The 21,362-nt window shown below is 41.0% G+C and overlaps 1 long non-coding RNA gene and 1 pseudogene across 1 annotated transcript; both read left to right on the top strand.

Annotated features, from left to right (window-relative positions):
- Window positions 1-5,766: 5,766 nt before the first annotated feature.
- LOC107973832 (uncharacterized) lies at window positions 5,767-13,417 on the top strand. Its single transcript, XR_001716321.1, has 4 exons — window positions 5,767-6,003; window positions 7,331-7,381; window positions 8,899-9,045; window positions 13,122-13,417. It is a non-coding gene; the product is annotated as an uncharacterized LOC107973832 (long non-coding RNA).
- Window positions 13,418-15,600: 2,183 nt separating this feature from the next.
- On the top strand, window positions 15,601-19,864 carry LOC100610332 (heat shock protein HSP 90-beta-like; annotated as a pseudogene).
- Window positions 19,865-21,362: the final 1,498 nt, after the last annotated feature.

Raw genomic sequence — 21,362 nt, 5'->3', positions numbered from 1 at the left:
AGAGGGCATATGGAAAAAACATCCTGACTGAATGTCCAGGCAAAAGTCTGCTGCAGTGACAGAGCCCTCATGGAGAATTTCTAGGCAATGCAGAGTGGAAATGTGGGGTTGGAGCCCCCACACAGAGTCCCCACTAGGGAGCTGTGAGAAGACAGCCACAAACCTCCAGACCCCAAAATGGTAGATCCACCTACAGCTTTCACCGTGCACCTGCAAAAGCTGTAGGCACTCAATGCCAGTCCATAAAAGTAGCCACAGGGGCTGTACCCTGCAAAGCCACAGGTGCAGAGCTGCCCAAGGCCTTGGGTGCCCACCCCTTGCATCAGTGTGGCCTGGATGTGATACATGGATTCACATGAATCTCAAAGGAGATTATTTTGGAGTTTTGAGAGTTAATGACTGCCCTACTGGATTTCAGACTTGCATGGGGCCTGTAGCCCCTTTGTTTTTGCCAATTTCTCCCTTTTGGAAGGGGAGCATTTACCCAATGCCTGTACCCCCATTATATCTTAAAAGTAACTAAGTAATTTGTTTTTTATTTTACAGGCTCATAGGCAGAAGGGACTTCCTTGTCTTAGATGAGACTTTGGACTTGGACTTTAGTTAATGATGGAATGAGTTAAGACTTTGGGGGTCTGTTGGGAAGGTATGATTGTGTTTTGAAATGTGACAAGAACATGAGGTTTGGGAGGGGCCAGGGGTAGAATAATATGGTTTGCCTCTGTGTCCCCACCCAAATCTCCTGTCAAATTGTAATCCCCAGTGTTGAAGGGGGGGCTGGTGGGAGGTGACTGAATCACAGGAGCAGACTTCCTCCTTGCTGTTCTCATGATAGAGTTTTTATAAGATCTGGTTGTGGGGAAGTGTTCAGCACCTCCGCCTTTGCTCTCTCTCTCTCTCCTGCCACCATGTGAATATGTGCTTGCTACCCTTCCACCATAATTGTGAGTTTCCTGGGTCCTCCCCAGAAGCAGAAGCCTATATAGCTCACAGAACCATGAGCCAGTTAAACTTCTTTTCTTTTCTGGTGATGGTTGTTTGCAGCTTTAAGGGGCTACCACTAGCCAAATATGGAACAATTTGAGCACCAAAATAAATGACGGTATAATGGATTATAGCCCACTGAGTGAAATGGAAATCCATGGATCTTGTTGATAAAAATAAATAAATGAATAAATATATAAGTGAGGGAAAAGAGAAAGCACTTCCTTTCAGTAGGATGCCAACCAGTGAATGTCGAAGCAATGATGAAGTTAGACAAATCAAAATTGGCAGCTATCATGGTAGTATTTTATTCAGGCACGAATCTTTCAAGGATGATAAAACAAGTTGAGAGGTTTTATGGAATGAGATATCTACATGATTGCAAGGTAGCTCCTCACAAAATACTGATGAATTACAAAAGAAAAAAATAATAACTCTACAGTAGAGAACGCTGGCAAACACCACCTTCCCCAAGTGATCAGAGTTAACATAACCAGGGATGGGACTTTACTGGTATCATGTCCTTTCTACCATGATAGACTGAGAAGGATACAACACTACCATATGTATTCCTGTCAAACACACACAACCTGAATCTAATCATGAGAAAGCATCAGACAAACTCAAATTGAGGGACACTCTACAAAATAACTGTTGAATATGCTTCAATAATATCAAGGTCACAAAAGACAAGAAAAGACTGAAGAAGTGTCCAAAAAGATGACAACAAAATGTAATATGTTATCCTGGATTGGATAATGACTGAAAAAGGGAATTTTTTCCCACTTTGAAGACATTATTGGAATATTTAGTAAAATTTAAGTGGGGTCCTGGATTACAGAGTAGTGTTTATAATGTTAATTTACTGATTTTGATGGTTGTTCTGTGATTAGGTGGGAGAGCGTCCTTGTCTTTTAGGAAATACACAGTGAAATGTTTAGAAGTGTTCAGCTTACTCTCAGTTGATTCAGATGGGAAAGAATATATATATATAGTTTACAGGAAAATAATGATAAAGCAACTGTGGTAAAATCTTAACAACTGGAAATCAGTGTAAAAGATATACAAAGAGTACTCTTCTACTTTTTTCTCTAAGTTTAAAATTATTTCAAAATAAAAAGTCTTAAATGATAAAAGAAATCACCATGGTACCTATTTTACTTTCATTCTTCCAGGGCAGAGACTTGGCTTTATGCACCTGCTTTTCCTTGTCTGGCCTATTTCCAGGCACGTAAGAGAAAACCAATGAACACTTGTTTGGATAATTGGTGATTATACTTGTCTTAGCTTCCTTACTAAATTGTAAGCTACTAGAGGGCTTGAACCATGTCTTGTTTCTCTGAATTCCCTAAAGACCCAGCTCCGTGTCCTGTACATAATTGACACCATTGGTTATTTGTAGAACGGAATGGAATTATGTGGCCACTCAAATGTTATGATAATGATTAGGCTCTGACAAAGATCCCTTTTATGGGCCTGTGAAAACAATCACAGTACTTGAAACTAAAATTCCCCTCCTGGGCTTGTGAAAGCCAGGGTCCAGGTTAAGCAGCCCTTTGTGAAGCTGCATTCTCTGAGAGTGGCATCCGACTCTCCACTGAGTCACCTTTGGCAGGGAGCCTTCCCCTCAGTCTGCAGTCATTACCCTAATGAAGGACAGCTGGGGCTGCCAACAATGAACTTGCACTCTCAAGTGGCAGCCGCCCTTAAAAGAACAGTTCCCTTACCCACTGGAACAGCCCTCCCAGGCCAGAAATTGGCCCACTGGTTTTATGCCTGGATGGGATGTGGATCCATAGGGAGTCAAAAATGGCAGCTGCAAAGCATGCTGTTGATAGAGAAATACTCAGTTTAAAGAAGAAACCCTGCCCAGAGTGAGAAGCAAAACTTGCCATGTATTTTAAAAACCACTGTCCTATGTTTTGAAAAACTATATTGGCAGGGGAATCTGATACAGACTTTACTTCTGGACAGCTGTCCTGTTCATTCAGATGCAGGGTGAGCTGGAAGTCAGCCTTCAGGGCCGTGAATACAGGGCAGCTCCAAGCAAGCAACAGGCTCACCAACGAAACCAACAGACAATGTGCATTTTTCAAGACTGTTTCCCTGATGAAAAAATATTTTTTTCTACATAAGCTTGTATAGGCCACTCCTCTGATGCAGAAATCAACATTTCATGAGGTAAATAGAAAAATACTGTCTGGTAATAACCCGCCTCACTGAGTGCTTACTCAGTGACAAATGTTACTCTAAGAGCTTTGCATGATTAGCTCATGTAATCCTCCTGATAGCCTGCGGGTAGGTACTCATTGCACCTGGCTGGCAGAGAAGGCACCTAAGAAATTTGGCAAAAGCCACAGAACCAGTCAGTGGTGGAGCCACAATCTGAACTCAGATACTCTAACAGCAAAGTCAACTGTTTAACACAGATCCTTCAAAGTTGGGTATTTTTCCAAGGAAACTTTGGATTGACACTTAACTGCAGAGACCATACTATGTTACGTGTGTTGAAACTTGTTTTGATCACACACACACACTGCTTTGAACATGGAGCATAACCAAGCAATGCTAATGACTATACGTTGGAGGAGAATAATACAGGAACGTCAGAAATGAAATGTTTATTTTGGCTGTTAGGGGCACTGGCACGGATCTGAAACCAGTTTTGAAAATGCAGAATGCGACAAAGTTGAAGTCATGCTGGTTTGAAGGGTTAAAAGTTCTGCTAGGTAGCTGAGCCAGGAATATGTCCTCTGTCCGGAGTGCTCACCTTACAGCAGGAGGTGGGGCAAAAGCCAGCGGCTGGTCCAGACTGCTAAAGGATTGCAGAGAGACCCATGATATTGAAGAGCATGACCGACAGGCCTCATAGCATGTAAAAATGTATCCTTGACATGGGGCAGCAATGCGGTCCATGGAGCAGAGGCGCATGGACCCATTAGCAGACATGATGAGGACAGGCAGGGTGGGCTGACGCACAGCTGAAGAAGATAGGGGAGCACAGGAAATGACATTTTTAAATGTCAGGAAAACGTTACACAATGAGTCAGAAAGAGATGGACATTTCCTAGGCAGTAATGCTGCCTCATTATATAAAGTTTTCTGTTCTGTCAGTCATTAACTATACCAGAAAAGAAGGCAAAACACGCAGGTTTTTGTGAATCAAGCAATCTTTAACTTCTGTGACACATCTTCTCATAACTAGACCACGGCAGTAAGCTGCTCAGGAAAGGTCAGTTACACAAATGAAAAATAAAAATGGGATAGCACAGAATGCACGAGACAGGGCTCTGGGTGCCCGGCCCTACAGTGCCCTACTTACTTGGCTTACCCACGGCTCCAGGAACCATCCCACAACCATGAGGACAACCTTACACCTACAAAGAAAGCGATTGTTTTCATGTAGCTTTATTGATTCTTCACACAAATATTTGGTGGGATCACTTTTCTGCCATTAAAAGAATCACAATAAAGATCATGCAAAGAACACTAGGGCTGCATTACAGTAGCCTGGATGGTTGTCTGCTCTGCAGACCTTGCTTCTAGTTTAGGGCTCTTCAACTTGGAAGGTGGGAAGTAGAAACTAGGAAGAGAGTCTCAACGAAAGGAAGAGAAGTGGTTTTTTAGAAGAATAGAAGCCTAAATAAGACGATGGGATCTGACACTATTACCTGGAATAGGCAAGCCTGAAGAAACCTAATTATTATCTTAGAATATATATAAATAATTTACTAACTAGAAAGTGAAAACCATAAAGAGCCATCAAAGACATATCAAAAGGAGGGAAATTGCAATATGAGAATTAGGAAACAATTTCAAATTGTAAGAATATTTTAACTTTCAAATGGGTTACCTAGATATTCTTGTGATGTTTCTTTCTAGGTTGAAAAATAAAGATAATGATAGGGTTCAATTTGCCCACTTGGAATAGTTTAAATAAGTAATTATCAAAGTAAAGTCTATGGGATCTGGAAATTGTAGAAGAATTTTAAAATTTTATGTTTTCATTTTGATGATCGTTTCTAAAAATTATTTCTTATCCGTCTGAGCATGACTCAAGTCTGGGAAACAACGGTTTGAATTTTTGAGCTCTCCTCTCTCACTCTGCTTCTATTTTATATTGTTCCGCTATAAACTTTTCTTAGAATAAGCAATCACCACATAACAGTAGTACAATGGAGTGCATACTCAGTGCTACCTTTTGCTAAAGATGACATCAAATGTTAAAACTGCAGAAGATAAAGGGAGCATGTTTACTTCCTATCATTTGGGCCATTTGGTACTGTGACATTGGTCATCGAAAATGTTACATGTGGAAAAATGTAAGGAGGCAGGCTCCATTAAGAACACAACCATGATTCTTCAGAGGAGATACTTTAGCTCCTCAGATACTTTCTTTTTTAAAAAAGACATAAAATTTGTTCTCACTCATAAGTGGGAGTTGAACAATGAGAACACATGGACATAGGGAGGGGAACATCACACACTGTCGGGGGGTGGGGGGAAAGGGGAAGGAGAGCATTAGGACAAATACCTAATGCATGTGGGGCTTAAAACCTAGATGATGGGTTGATGGGTGCAGCAAACCACCATAGCACATGTATACCTATGTAACAAACCTGCACGTTCTGCACATGTATCCCAGAACTTAAAGTTAAAAAAAAAAAAGTTAAAATTTTATGTATCTATTTTTAGATATTCTATACATTTATTCTCCATAGACAAGAGGAAAAAAGTTGATTTCAAACATGAGATTGGACATGCAAAATCTCCAATAATTAATGGTTTAAACAGTTTTATGTACTGTTTGTTTACCCTATATGTTATTACTTGCAGGTAATGACAAGCATGTATTTATCTATAAGCCACTAATTTGCTGCCACTTTGCCAAGACGACTTGATACTTTTCCATATCTGATTGGGAGATGCTGACCAGAATTTTAAGAGCTGGGCTGGAGCAGTGCAATGGGCTCAATACTGTGGGAACTTTATTCTCTCTGAGGATACTAGGTGGCACATGTAAGTGTCCCATACAGCAAGTATGTTGTGGACCCCAACAAAAATACTCAATTGCAAATTCATTAAAAATCAGCCAACAGGAATGAGTTTTTTAAATCCTCAGCACTTTATAAATACAAGATAAGCACCAAGACATGCGTTCAAACTTAAATAACAAGTAAACATATTTTTCCTGTTTTTAGTTCTCTAAAACTACATATTGCAGTCCTGCCTTTCCCTAAATATAATTTATGCAATTAAATTATAAATATAAATTATAAATTAGTAAATGTAATTTACTAATTTAGAGAGATATCATGTAATATCAATTATAAAAAGCATTTCAAGTTAACAACACTTATTCTTTTTCTTTCTTTCTTTCTTTCTTTTTTTCATCAGAGCCTTTCTCTGTCACCCAGGCTGGAGTGCAGTGGTGTGATCTTGGCTCACTGCAACCTCTGCTTCCCGGGTTCAAGCAATTCTCCTGCCTCAGCCTCCCGAGTAGTTGGGATTACAGGCATCTGCCACCACGCCTGGATGACTTTGTATTTTTAGTGGAGATGGGGTTTCACCATATTGGCCAGGGTGGTCTCGAACTCCTGGCCTCAAGCGGTCCGCCCTCCTTGGCCTCCCCCAAAGTGCTGAGATTACAGGCATGAGCCACAGCACCCGGCCTCTTAAAAATAAAAAAAAAGAAGTTCTCCACTCATTGAGAACATTCAAGGATTGTCAAAAAAAAAAAAATAGAGATTTGTAAAGTTCCTAGCCTGTTATTCCTGTAAAAGAAGTAAGCATGGATGCAAAATACATTTCTGAAGTCTGAGTTGTTTCAAATTTTGTAGGCATTACCTAATCCCCAAAAGGCAGGTTCTCTTAGTAGAGGATGGGACACTTTGAGGCAAAAGGCTTATAACTGAGATGCATTAAGTCTATTCTGTTTTAAGATTCTAAAGAAATGTCAAGATTTACATACACATGTGAGAACCAAAAGAGACCTGTATTCCCTAGTATCACACAAAGTAGTCCCAGTGTAAACGTCTGAAGTTGTGTCCATTTGATTTGATAGATACATAGGTACCATTGTTTTGTTCAAAATCACAATTTAAATACTTTGTGATTTTAGAAATAATAGAGCCACGTTTTCACCATTAAGGTGAGTGATTGTTCAGATACATTTGGCACTGTCCATAGGTTTATGGCTTCCAACTTGTTTAAGACCATTCCCAGAGTGAGAGCTGATTTGCCACGGTTATGAAGCTTTCAGGATATAAACTATAAGAATGACAAACTACAGCAGTTGAAAATGTGTCTTCAGATACTCACTTGCAACTCCCATTTATGTCTCTAGGAATTGAGAAATGAGGATCGAGGGACCAAATCTGGCCTGGTCAGTAAGAGTGTAGGTAACATATAAATATTAATGTTCATTACAGTTAGTGTGGTATGCAGAAATATCACAGTATAATTGTTAATTGCCAATACCTTTCACTCATGTTGCACGAGAATAAGTGAAAACTATTTTACTGTAATTTTTAAATGATTTCATCATAATAATTATAAAATATCCTTTCCACTCCTTAGATGGTTAAAACTGAATTTTCTGAAAATGAATCATTTATACTTCATCTTTATTGTCATTTGTTTCTATACAGGTGTATCTATGTATCTGTTATTCAGTTTAGTAGGAGAAACAGCCTCCGGTTGTGACCATTTACTGGCGTCCGTGCAGTTAGCATTCTTGGCATTCTTTATACAAAATAGAATGTTCAAATAATTAAAAGCATTCACTACAGATTTCATGGTATTTTAGGGGTGGTCATGGTATCAGGGGAAGGAGGAGGTCTGTTCTTTGCCCTGCCAAGCCACCTGTTGAATCCTTTTCTTTATTTATTTTCTCCTTCATTATTCATATTCCTTCTCAGCTCACTTCTGCTCCAGTCTAACAACTATTTATTGCTAAATATTTATCAAGCACCTACTGTGTGTCAGACATTGTGCTAAGCACTTTAAATTTATTACATCTTTAATCCTAAAAACAGTCCTATGAAGTCCTATTTTTAAAAATTCCCATTTAAATCTCTGGGGGATTTTTTATTTGTTTTTTGTTTTTGTCTTCCTCTTTTTTCAAAGCAGCACTCCAATTTTTCTTTAAGTAGTTGCCTCTGCCCCAGTCCCTGTGGTTCTGGAGCCTGTCAGTCAAAATCCCCTACCCCTCCTTCCTACCAAAGTGGAGACACATGACTCAAGGTAGGCCAATCAAGCTTACCCTGTGAGAACCCAGGATGACAAATGGTTAGGGTGGAGTCATTCTGGTGTCAGAATGCTGAGGAGAATATATTTCTTCTGTCATCTCAATCCATGGAGTTGCCTAGTTTCCATTCTTTGCAAGGCCTTTTCCTTTGTTTCTGGGAGAGAACTAAGATTATTCCAATACATTACCCTTTCTGGCAAAAGTGAATCTGTTTCTGTTGCTTGCAATCAAAGAATCCTAACAGACGTGTTTCCATTCTTCAGATGAGGAAAAGGAAACTGAAGCTTAGAGAGGATAAGTAACTTGTGCAAAGTGGATGGAAGAGGCAGGACACCCACGCCAGTTAGACTCCAAAACATAGGATCTTACCCGTCATGCCATGCTGACCATTCCAGCCTGGTGAAGTAGGGAACAAGTGCCTGGAGCTGGGAGAGAAAGTACATCCCACTTTTTTCTCTTCCAGCTTTCTAAAACCCTGTGTGCATCTCTTCAATCAGGTGTTATACACTCCAGGTTTGCTCACTCCAAGTAATGAGTCAAAATTGATGTACAGAATAGCAAAATTATTTATTGACTCAAACCATTACTTTTAAGCATGTAACTTTATTACTGGTAACTAAGCCTATTGCATCACTCATTTAAGCCAATGATTTTATACATTATAGAGTCTTACATCCCAGAACTATGAACATGCAATATATGGACAAGGTTCTACAGTTATGCTACAGGCAAGGTAGCATTATGTGATGGAAAAATAAATAAAGATTGAAGTCTGAAGACAAGCTTCCAATTTCAGCTCTGCCATTTCCTAGGTATGTTCCTAAATACTGGGAAAATTGGCCTCTGTGGGTCTCGGTTCCCTCATCTGTGGAATGGTAGTGGTAATGATCTTTATGGGCTTATTGTGAGGATTTAGTGAGATCATGCACCTTTTGAATCCCCTAGTGAACTATAAAGCCCTACAAATATTAGCGCTATGTTTAATTTCAGGATCTAAAGAACTGCTGTGTTCAATAACAATTTAAAGAACATTGTCCTTGTTCGATAGCCTCTTTCATTGGTGCCCAAGCCGGAGTCTTCTCTTTCCCATTTTTTAGCCAGATGAATGACAGAGCATTCATAATAAAATTCATGTTTCATGCTTCCAATCAGCCGGTTTTTGTAATTCTGCCTTGAATTTGTCCTCCTAGTGACAATTCTGATTTCACTGAAGGAAATCTGATCTGAAGGGTTACATGTGGGATGGGGAGGACAAATCCCATGGGTCACAGGAACAGTTCTAGTTCTCATTGATAATGATCATAAATTGATACCATTCAACTGAAGGTCAGCAGCCTCTCTGAAAAGAATCTGTGCTGCAAACTCATTTCCCGAGGAACAGGCACAGCACAAAGCCTGCATCGACCTTGGCCCCAGCATTCACCTGCTCATTAGGGTCAGGGTGAGTTCAGGAGCAGCCCTCTGGACCCCGTATTGATCTCTTCCAGTGGTGATTGAATCATATTAGTATCCTAACATGGAAACCTGGTGCTTCTGTTTCTTCCGCTTTGCTTTTTCTGGGGTTATATAGAAAATACCAGCTTTTTATTCATTCATTTAACACTGAGGCTGTACTACATACAAGGCATTGGGTTTAAACTCTGAGATGAATCACAGATAAACCTGCCTTGAGGGGAGCATACAACAGAAGGGGCTGTAAGACATATTCATAAATAACATCAATCAATATAACTGGAAAAAAATATTTTAAAAGCTAGCAAATACATTTTAAAGAGGGAACCATTTTTCTTTAGGAAAAAAAAATTACCAAAAGCCTTGACAAACCCTTCCAGGAGTGAAGGTGAGACCCTAAAACTGACATCTGGAAGGAGATGATGAAACAAAGAACAAGCTAGAGAATTTGGGGTTAAGAAACGGAAAGTAAAGAAGAGAGGGAAGGAGGAAGAAAGATGGGGAGTGGGGACAGGCCAGAAGGCAGAGGCTCTGGCCATGGGGAAGAATGGCCATGAGATATTCTTGTAGTAGGGCAGCCAAAGAACTTTTAAGATGAAAGATGAATAAGATTTAATATTATGCATCCATGTTGTAGTGTAGTACTGGAAACCTCCCTTCACTGCGCCAACTTGTTAGTAAACTTTACACACAAATGTCTTCTCCTCTGAGTGGTTTGTGTGGTAGGAATTTAAAAAAGGTAGGTGGGGTGACTGCCATATCTGCTGAGAGAAGAAAGAGCCACAGAAGGTGAGACACAGAGAGTTTACAGTTTTAGACAGAGCAGTAACTTGGAGCCTAAGTGCCCATGAGTCTGTAGTTCCCCAGAACATGGAGAAATGGAGAGAGGGTGTGTTGCACTTCCCATGGGATTGGGTTGAGTCAATTTTATTTCAACCTCAGGGACAGGTGACTTCTGCTATAATCTAGGTGCCAAAGCAGAAGAGGAAGGTATTGTAAGGAGAGACGCTATGAAAGAGTTAATGTGAATGACAGAGCTTGGGAAGGATTTCATGGGTCCAGGCAGAGGCTACGATGGACCAGAGGCTACGATGCAGCATGGCTGTGGGTGAGCACCAGGACATGTCTGGCTACAGCTAATGTCCAGCCAGTTGTCAGTGGAGAGAATAGTGAGAGAATAAACTAGAAGGCAGTTTGGACCACTGGGCAAAGAAAACCTTGAAAGACAAGCTGAAAAGGTTGTAGGTTGTTTCATTATTTGGAAAGTGATGGGGAGCCTACCTTTTTCAAAACACTTTAGCATTTAAAATTTCTTCTGATTTTAAATCTACTTATTTATGAGAAATGAAACAGGTATTATTATGATTATTCCCATTCTACAGATAGGAAAACTGAGAAATAGATTATTAAAATTGTTCATAGTCAGCATAGTAATGAAAAAAACCCACTCCAAATTTCTTAAATTTGAATTCAGCACCCTTCTTGTGCTCTGTGGTGTCCATAAATACACTTTTAGAATAAACATGTCTCAAGAGCTCCAAAAGATTCCCTGGGGAAGGGCTGGGGGAGGGAGGGAGAACCACAAGGTACACTCCGACTGATTTTCTTGGGAGCAATTATGGAGGAGAATTTCTGATGAATAAAATTCTCCACCTCATTACACAAGTAACTAATCTAATCAACCAGTCCCGTAAGTGGGCTAATTTCTGGTGTATGAGCTGCTGCCTCAGCCCACCCACTCTCCCCAATGCCCTTTCGTTCTTCCTAAGTATCAAATGACTATTAGTAGTTCATTCATTCCACTAACACTCTGTGCCAGGCACTTGGGGAAGTGCTGAGAAATGGCCTTTTGGGGACAGTGATCCATCTTGTTGTCTAAAACCAGAATATTTATCTTTCTCACCAATATGACTCCATCATGCCACCCGCCAGACTGCCTGGAACCTAAGAATCCCTTGGAGAGTAGAGACCAAATAAATAGCTGTTTTTGAAACTTCTCTTTCCACTGCCTGCTCATATCCACTCATTTTCCAAGTTCCATATAAGCTGACTCCCAATCACAAAGGACATCATTCCTCTTGATTTTCCTAACTTCCCCATTCCTAATTTTCACTGTATACTGCTGTTGCATTCATTTTCTCAAAGTTCAGTCCTGGTGGATCACATTCTTGCCAAAAAACAAAACAAAAGCTGTAGATTGCAGACCAACAATTCCATTCCTACATATTTACCCCTACCCCCAAAGGAAAGCATATATCCACAAAGAGACATGCATGAGAAAGTTTACAGCTGCTTAGCTCACAAGTGTTCATAAACTGGAAACAACTCAAATGTCCATCAACAGAAAGAGAGAGAAAATGTGGCACATTCATACTATTTAGCAACAAAAAACAATGAACCACTGACACACACAACATGAATGAATCTCCAAATATTATTCTGAGAAACAGAAGCCAGACACAAAAGAGTATATACTGTGTGCTTCCATTTATATAAAGTTTGAGAAAAAACAAAACTAATTTATGATGACAAAAATCAGGATAATGGTTGCCTATGGAGCATGAATTGGCTAGAAGGGCCCACAAGAGAACTTTCTAGGGCGAAGAAAATGTTCTTTATTTTGGAGAATCAGTAAGATGAGTATATATGTTGTCAAAACTCATTGAATTGTACCCTTAAGATCTGTGCATTTAACTGTATGTAAATTTTACCTCAATTAAAATCATTAGCAGTTCCCTACTCCCTATTTAATTATGTACAAATCATGTGCCCAATCCGTGTAGTGAGAAAGTAGATTAGTGGTTGCCAGATCCTGGGGGAGGGGAGAATGGGGAATGATTGCCAGTAGGGCTGGATTTGTTTTAGGGATCATAAAAATGTTCTGAATTAGTGTTGAAGGTTGCACAGTCTGTGAATACACTAAAATTACTGAATTGTACACTTTAAAAGGATGAGTCTTATAAATGAATTATATCCCAATAAAAAAAAAGACTCTACCCAGCATTCCAGGCAGTCATGAGATAGCCCTGAGCTAGCTCAAATTTGCTAATCTGTGGTTCCATACCTGTTCTCTCATCATTCTTTCTTCACGTAATCCCAGTGTACCCTGCATCTCCGCTTGTGAAATTCTACCCATCATTGAAGGCCCGTCTCAAAAACCACAACTTTCCTAGTCTTCTCTGCAGAGTGCGGCCCCTTTCTCTGAACTTCTGGTACTAGGTAGAGATCCCTCTTCTGAAAGAGCTCATCATTTTCTGCCTGGGATTGTGTTTATTTCTGCATTTGTCTGATTCTTCTTCTTAGATTATAAGATTAGTGAGGACAAGAACTGGGCCCTACCTATTCTTGTATCCTTGACAGCACACAGATATTCCTCAATAAATGCTTGATGAATTGAATTAACTGAGATTAATGACTCTAACTCTATAAATTTCAGGCCAGGAAGAAAGCATGAGTCCACTGGCAAGTTTTGTGAGGCATGGATGTTTGGGCTGTGAAGTGATCAACTACTCTAGGGGCGGTTCTCAAACTTGAAGATGTCCCCGGATCACCTGAGCAATCTATTACCTATCACTCTCCAGACTCTCAATGGGGATTCAGATTCCCAACTGTAGTGAAGCCCAGAAGATTCACAAGGTGATTCTGATGCAGGAGGTCTGCAAACCACATTTCCAGAAACCCTGACTTTGAATCAAACATTTACAAATGAATAAAAAGAACGATTTTACTTGATTTATTTTCTCTAGATGTTTTATTGGCTGAATTTTAATCTCTTTATGAGAACAATTGTGCTCCTAGGAATTGACAAGGGCTACATTTTTGCTGGAAGTCTTCCAAGTGGCCCAAAAGAAAGGTTGCATTATTCATGAAACTGGGTAGGAATGCTAAGGTAATTTCTCAACCATGCTAACATCACAATAGCTGGTGCCACCTGTAACCAAATCATACTGTGACTTCAAACTTTGAATCAAATGGTGATTTCTAATTTTCCTTGTTTCATAGCACACACTGCTTTCAACTTAGCTCTGGGCTATTTATTATTCTGTTGGAAAACTCACTGAGTGCTGTGTGGTATGCGTGTTGACTGGTTTTTCACACTGAGTTCTAAACACAGGTTCTGAAAGTAGAAAATTTTCATAGCACATAGGCAGAAAGGATAATTCCACTCAAATACCCACGTTGAAATGGGCCTTTTCCGAAGCCAACATAATCTAAAGACCTAACAAATATTATGATTCGCTTGGATTTTAAACCTAATGACCAAAAAGACAAAAAGACCCTCTCTCACAATAATCCTACCTGCAGCAGGAAATGAAGCATGAATTCAGCAACCTCTCGGCCTAGACAGGAGGCCTAGCACACCTGCCAGGCTACAGAGCTCTGAAAGGCTGCAAAGGAAGACACTAGATCTGAAATGCAAAGAGCTAAAGAACAGAGAAGCGCGCTCTGTCCTCAGATGCCCTGCGTGCATTTCCTTTTCATGGCATCTCCCTTTTGATCCGTGCACCGATAACCTCCATTAGCACCTGCAGCACTCCCCAGAGTGGGCCTAAACTTCCTAAGCCCCGCGGTATCCTTGACCTCATCTCAGGGTTTCCTAGGCCATAGACTGCTTCTGAAACTCAGTCCTTGCAACTGCTACCTCAGTTCACCTTAGCAATGCTCATCAGACATAGTGTTCCCAACCTATCCTCTTCACTCTGGCAAAGTAAGTCTAGGGCTGTTTAAGGATAAGGGATGGAAGCAGGAAGCTGAGCAAATGGACAATGTTCCTGTGATGAATCATTTGGTTCCTGGGTAAACCTCTGGTTTTCCTTAGATCTCCATGGCCGGATATCTCAGATCCTACTGTTCCTTTTTGCCAGTAACTCCAGGCAGGGACTCTATGTCTAAAGCCCTGGCAAGACAGCACTGTCTGCTTTTGTTCTGAAATTAATTGTTTTCACATTCTCCCCACTGGTGTCACTGAAACAGTAATACTAAGAGGGCGTGGGAGCAGACTTCACCTAATTGTACATCTTCCCACCTCTTCCTTTCACAGAAACACATATTGCGCAGGAATGTGCCAGAGGAGTGTGCCTTCACTGGCCATGCATTGATCTGACCTGCAATTGTGAATGGTTCCTGTCCCAGCCATTCAGAGCAAACCATTTTCCCCTAGAGGTCTAGGGTTGTGGACACCAGGCTATCTAGACATCTCACTGGATCACAGTTAAAGATGTGGAGAGAGATCAAAAGCAAAGAAGGACAAGAGGATTAAGAAGCAGTTCCTTACCACCCCTCCCATGCTCCCTATCCCTAAACAGCCCTGGACTTACATTGCCAGAGTGAAGAGGATGTGTTGGGAATGCTATGTCTGATGAGCATCACTAAGGTGAACTGGGGTAGCAGTTGCAAGAACTGAATTTAAGAAGCAGCCTATGGCCCAGGAAACCCTGAGATGAGGTCAAGGATACCTCAGGCTCAGGAAGTTTAGGCCCACTCTGGGGTGACTTTGGAGATATTGAGTGTCTAGAGCCACTGCTGTTCTGGAAGACACCTAACTAGACCTGGCACATAGGAGCCAACTGCTTCATCCTCCGGGTTCACCCCAGAGACTTTCATCCTTTGGCAGCCATAGCTCCTGCTGGAGACCACAGTGCTTTTCAATAGGCATAAGAACCATCTCTCCAACCATGTACTAACCATGTACTAGGTGTGGATCCTTGAAAAGTTGTTAACCTTTCTGAGCTCCAGTTTTTTCATCTGGAAAATGGAAATAATAATATATCCCTGATGGAATAATGCAAGTCAAAAGCTTAGTGCCAGCACCATGCCTGGTTCTGAGAAAGCACTCTCTAAGTAGTTACTATTATTCTTGTTGTTATTCATATTACACAACATTAATATTATTAAAACAGTTGGACCAATTTTAGATGGATCCCCACTCATCCCGTGCCCCTTTGCCACTGATGCCAGAGGTGGATGGAGAAGCTTTGGCAAGGGAGTCTGGAATTTCGGAACTTGTGGTTCCTCTAGTGCTGTGCCATCAGAATCTGCAGGCCATGGAAGAAAAGCTTTCCTGTCCAGGCTACCTTAGAATGGAAAAGAAGGGAGAGGTGATGAGCAAATTTGTTTGCTCTTTCTCTGCTGTAGAGAAAATGAGGTTTACTGAACCAGGATGAGGTTGTTTCCAGAACTCTGACGGGTTTCCCAAGAATGAAGGTTTATGAGTGAAGGCAATTGTATTTCTTATAGGCATTCTTTTTTCCCACTTGCAGACCTGGAACTTCCAGAGACAAGCCTTTCTGAGCCCTTGTCAACCAGCACCAGGATGTGTGTCTCCCTCCGCATGCCCCACCCCTCTGGCCATGCCCCTGCCAACAGGCTGAGGACATGTTCACAGGACTCTGCTTCAAGAAATAAAGAAGTAACTCATAGCAGCCTCTGACTCAGATTTGGTCATTCTAAGTTAAATTCTTGTTAGATAGTGATTGTTTGTGAAAAAGGAAAATAGCTAACGATCTTATTCCTTATTGAAATATTGCAATGAGAATGCAAGGAATGTATGAACAAGGTATTTGTAGACCTTCACTTGGGATTACAGTAGTTATAAAAGCCAGAGATGATGATACTGTGATGAAAACCCTCAATGATACCTGAACATCTCCTCGAATAGAGCTCAGACTCCTCAGCCAAGCACGCAGAGTGCCCCATCAAGCACCTCCTCCCTCCTCTCCCATCTTAGGGAGGCATCCAGATAGTGACTGAGAACATCAGGGATGGTCGGCCTAGTAGTATTCATCAGCCTCAAGTTTTCAAGCAAAACTCGGGCATGTTGAAGCCTTAGCCCAGGGAAGAGGTGGACACTGGTGGACTCTGCTGCAAGATCCCGTGGCTCAGCTTGTAGGCATAACAGGCTGATCCATCATGAGGTCAATTGAAGATCTGGAACCTTATGGCTTGGGAATTAACAATTATCCTTGCTCAGGCTTGATGCCACGTGCAAGTTGGACAGTCCTGGCCCACTCTGCTCTCTAGTACTTGTGGCCCTTTCCTTTCAAGATACTTGAGGAAGTGTACCAGGGGAAGGAGGAGGTGGAGACTTTTGCTTTTCAGGCAGAAGTTGCCCAATTCATGTATCTCAACATCAATACCTTCTATTCCAACCAGAAAATTTTTCTTCAGGAGTTGATCTCTAATGGATTTAATGCATTAAACAGAATTTGCTGAGAGCCTGACAGACTCTTCTGAGTTGAACAGCAGTAAAGAGATGAAAATTGACATCATCTTCAACTCTCAGGAATGCACCCTGACTTTGGTGGACACAGGCATTGCCATGACCAAGGATGACCTCATAAATAATTTTGGAACCATTGCCAAGTCTCCAAGATTGAGCAGTTTGGTTTTTAGCCTGCCTACCTGGTGGCACAGAAAGTGACTGTGATCACACATCACAATGCTGATGAACAGTATGCCTGAGAGTCTTCCTCCACTGTATGTGCTGACCACAGTGAGCCCACCAGCAGGGATACCAAAGTGATCCTCCACCTTAAGGAAGACCAGATAGAGTACTTAGAAGAGAGACAAATCAAAGAAGTAGTGAAGAAGTACTCATAGTTCATAAGCTATCCCATCACTCTTTATTTGGGGGAAGGAATGAGAGAAGGAAACCGGTGACAATGAGGCAAAAGAAGAGATAGGTGAGAAAAAAGAGGAAAATAAAGATGCTGAGGAAAGGCTCAAGATTGAAGATGTAGGCTCAGATGATAGCAGTAAGGGTAAGAAAAAGAAGACCAGAAAATTAAAGAGAAATACATTGATTAGGAAGAGCTAAACAAGGCCAAGTTCATTTGGACCAGAAACCCTCATGATGTCACCCAGGAGAAATATGGAGAATTTTACAAGAGTCTCACCAATAACTGGGAAGACCACTTGGCAGTCAAGCATTTCTCTGTAGAAGGTCAGTTGGAATTTAGAGCATTGCTACTCATCCCTCAACGGGCTCCCTTTGACCTCTTTGAGAACAAGAAGAAAAAGAACAACATCAAGCTGTCCATCGTGTGTTCATCATGGACAGCTGTGATGAGTTGACACAAGAGTTTCTCAATTTTATTCACGGTTTGGTTGACTCTCAGTATCTGCCCCTCAACATCTCTCGAGAAATGCTTAAGCAGAGCAAAATCTTAAAAGTCATTCAAACAAACATTGTTAAGAAGTGCCTTGAGCTGTTCTCTGAGCTGGCAGAAGACAAGGAGAACTACAAGAAATTCCATGAGGCAGTCTGTAAAAATCTAGCCTACTGATTTAAATGTTAATCACATCTACAAAATGTCTTCATGCCAACATGTAGACTGGTGTTTGGCCAATCTAATATATGGGTACCATGGCCTAGCTAGGTTGACACATAAAGTTTGCCATCACACCAAGTAATCCAGCACTACCATTCAAAAGGGTAGTTTTGCAAGTTAATAAAAAACTCTAGCAGTGTGGAAGCCAATTAGTCAGGAAACAAGCTGAGTCATCTTAGGGCTTCACTGAGAGCCGAAGGGCAAATGGAAATGTATAAAATGGAGGAAATTAAGCCAGAGTACTCAAGATGTTTATAAAGAAATAGAAGAGTGTATAATGGAAATGAAGAGTACTACTGCTGAAAGAAGGATGGAACTGGCAAGGAATGCAGAAGGTACCAAAACAAACAAAAACATCCTTCAAACCCAGACCTTAATATTCTGAGCCCCAATGCCTTTGCCCATCTCCTTGGGCCTCTTGCCTTTTGGGGTCCAAGTGTTACAGAAGCTGCTTCAGCAGCAGCAGAGCAAGACCTGGACCCAGCACTGGTGGAGGGGGAGGCCTAAGCCAATTTCCACGACAGGAAGGAATGCCGCAGAGGACAATAAAAGTGAGGTCATCATGTGTCTACGAGTCTCTCCAGAAAAATATCAGATGTGAACTGTAAAACAATCAACATTCAGTTGTATAGGAAAAGTTAAAGCCATACTAGAGCAGGGGCCAAAAGCTTACAGAGAATCTGTGAAAGCCAGTTGCATGTAAGGGAGCCAGCCCTAATGGCATGCAGGTAGAACTCGAGCTTGTGGAATTTTTCTTTTAAACTATGAAGGACAGAAGTTCCTTTTCAGTCGAAAAGTGAACAAATGTTATGCCCATCTTTTAAAAAAATGGGCACTGGCATTGTGGAAAACATTTGGGAGATTTCTCAAAGAGCTTAAAACAGAACTACCATTCTACCCAGCAATCCCATTATTTGGTATATACCCAAAGGAATATAAATCATTCTACCATAAAGACACAGGCATATGAATGTTTATTGCAGCCCTATTCACAATAACAAAGACATGGAATCAACCTGAATGCCTATCAATGGTAGACAGGATAAAGAAAATGTGGTACATATACAACATGGAATACTACACAGCCGTAAAAAAGAACAAAGTCATGTCCTTTGCAGCAACATGGATGGAGCTGGAGGCCATTATCCTAAGCAAACTAACACAGGAACAGAAAACCAAATACCACATGTTCTCACTAATAAGTGGTAGCTAAACATTGAGGACATATGCACACAAAGAAGAGGATAACAGACACTGGGGCTACTTGAGGGTGGGAGGGTGGGAGAAGGGTGAAGATTGAAAAACTACCTATCATATACTATGCTTATTACCTGGATGATAAAATGATCTATACACCAATCCCCTGTGACACACAACTTACTTATATAACAAGCCTGCACATATACCCCTGAACCTAAAATAAAAGTTTAAAAAAAGAGGGGAGAATGGGAGATAGGGTTGAACTAATATAGTAATTATAGACCAGACAGCATTGAAAACCAGGAAAATTTGATTGAAGCATTCATTAATCACTGTATCTAAGAGCATAAAACACTAGTGGGTAAACTGTGCTAGTCTGTTTGGACTACTGTAACAAAATGCCATAAACCAGATGGCTTATAAACAGTAGAAACTTATTTCTCACAGTCTGGAGACTGGGAAGTCCAAAATCAAGGCTCCAGAAGATCTGGTGTTTGGTGAGGGCCTGCTTCCTGGTTTGCAGATGGCTGTCTTCTGGTGCCATCCTCATATGGGCAGAAAGCAGAGAGAGAGAGTGGAAGCAAGCTCTCTCGTGTCTTCTTATAAGGGCACTAATTCCATTCATAGAGGCTCCAACGTCATGACCTAATTACCTCCCAAAGGCCCCACCTGCTACTACCATCACCTTGGGGATTAGCATTCTAACATATCAATTTTGAGGTGACACAAACACTCAGGCCATAGCACAAACTACAGGGCTTTTTGAAAGTCTTAGGGAAAAGAAAGTTGAAGTGCAACTTCCTTTCCAAATGTGGGCACATACACCATAGCCACACCACCTGTTAGCCCAGAACTGTATTTATGTCATCCTCCAGCCTGAGCCTCCAGGGGGCTAGGACTGCAGGACCCATGCTCTTAGTATGAAATGTGCTATCAGTGTTTTTCTTTCTGCCCACATAGTTACAAACAACTGAATTCAATCCAAAATGCATTTCTTGAGTGTTTACTATGTACTGCCTTACCAGGAAGTGACTTAAAGAATATAAAAATGCATGGGACATGGTTTCTGCCCCTCAAGATCACTACATGAAGGAGACCCACATACATATTAATAAATGAAAAAGATTATTTTAATTAAAACAGAAGGGAGAATTCAGACTTAAGCAATAACTCTTGACCATCAGAATGATAACACTGGAATTTCCTCTGAAAGGTGAGCTGAAGAGTTTCCTCCTTTAGACATAAAGTGAGACTGAACAGCCAGCCATCTTTGGTTGGTTAGATACCCACCTGACCCAGAACAGAGCTTGGGGCAGGTAATATTGCCAGGCCCCTCCCACTGTATAATTCTAAGACACTGTCATTTCTAGGTTGCTAAAAATAGAAACATGGCATCTGGTATGTAACAATATACAATATTGCAGCTGTGTCTTTATGATGAATAATAATACTTTGGAGTTATATGATGAAGCAATCACCTTGCAAGTGCAATCTCATTAACCCTCACAATATTCTGATTAGGTAGGCAGGTGGCAAGTGATCTGAACTCAGTTTGCAATTGAAGGAACCAAGACACAGAGAATCTGAGAAACTTCCCAAGGAGCACCCACTTTCAGTCACAGGTGGGAATGTGGCCCAGGTCTCCTGTCTCCAAATTTGTTGCCCTGAGCAGTAGTCCACACTGCTTCCAAGGTTCAGCAGCAGAACAAACTCGAAATTGGCATTGTCCTGGATCTACCCCTTGGGAAATATTGCTGACTTCTCTTAAGTGAATGCCAGAACCACCCCAAGATTCAGTTCAGTATTTCCTTGTTCTATTAACCTCTGGCAATTAACCTCTTCCTCCTTCCAAACTCCAACCTGTCTTGAAATAAACCGAAGAAATATTTAAACCACGCCAAAACTTCTCTATGACTTCTGTTAATCTTTCCCGAGTTTTTGTTCTGGTGTGTGGGTGCAATTTAGTTGAAGGTCAGTTGTTTTCAGAGAGTCACTGTTCTAAAAGTCTTTAAACACTCGTTCAGGCACCCTGTGTAAATAGATTTCTTCTCTCAGTCCCGATTTTATTCATGTCTTTGATAATAGAAAAAAATACTTGTTTGCTTTCCTAAACATGCTGTGTGATTTTGCTCAGACTAGAGGAACAG

Source organism: Pan troglodytes, chromosome 13, assembly GCF_028858775.2.
Source record: "Pan troglodytes isolate AG18354 chromosome 13, NHGRI_mPanTro3-v2.0_pri, whole genome shotgun sequence".
NCBI lineage: Eukaryota > Metazoa > Chordata > Mammalia > Primates > Hominidae > Pan > Pan troglodytes.
Note: the sequence above shows the minus strand (reverse complement) of the source record. Positions and strands in the feature narration are given on the sequence as shown.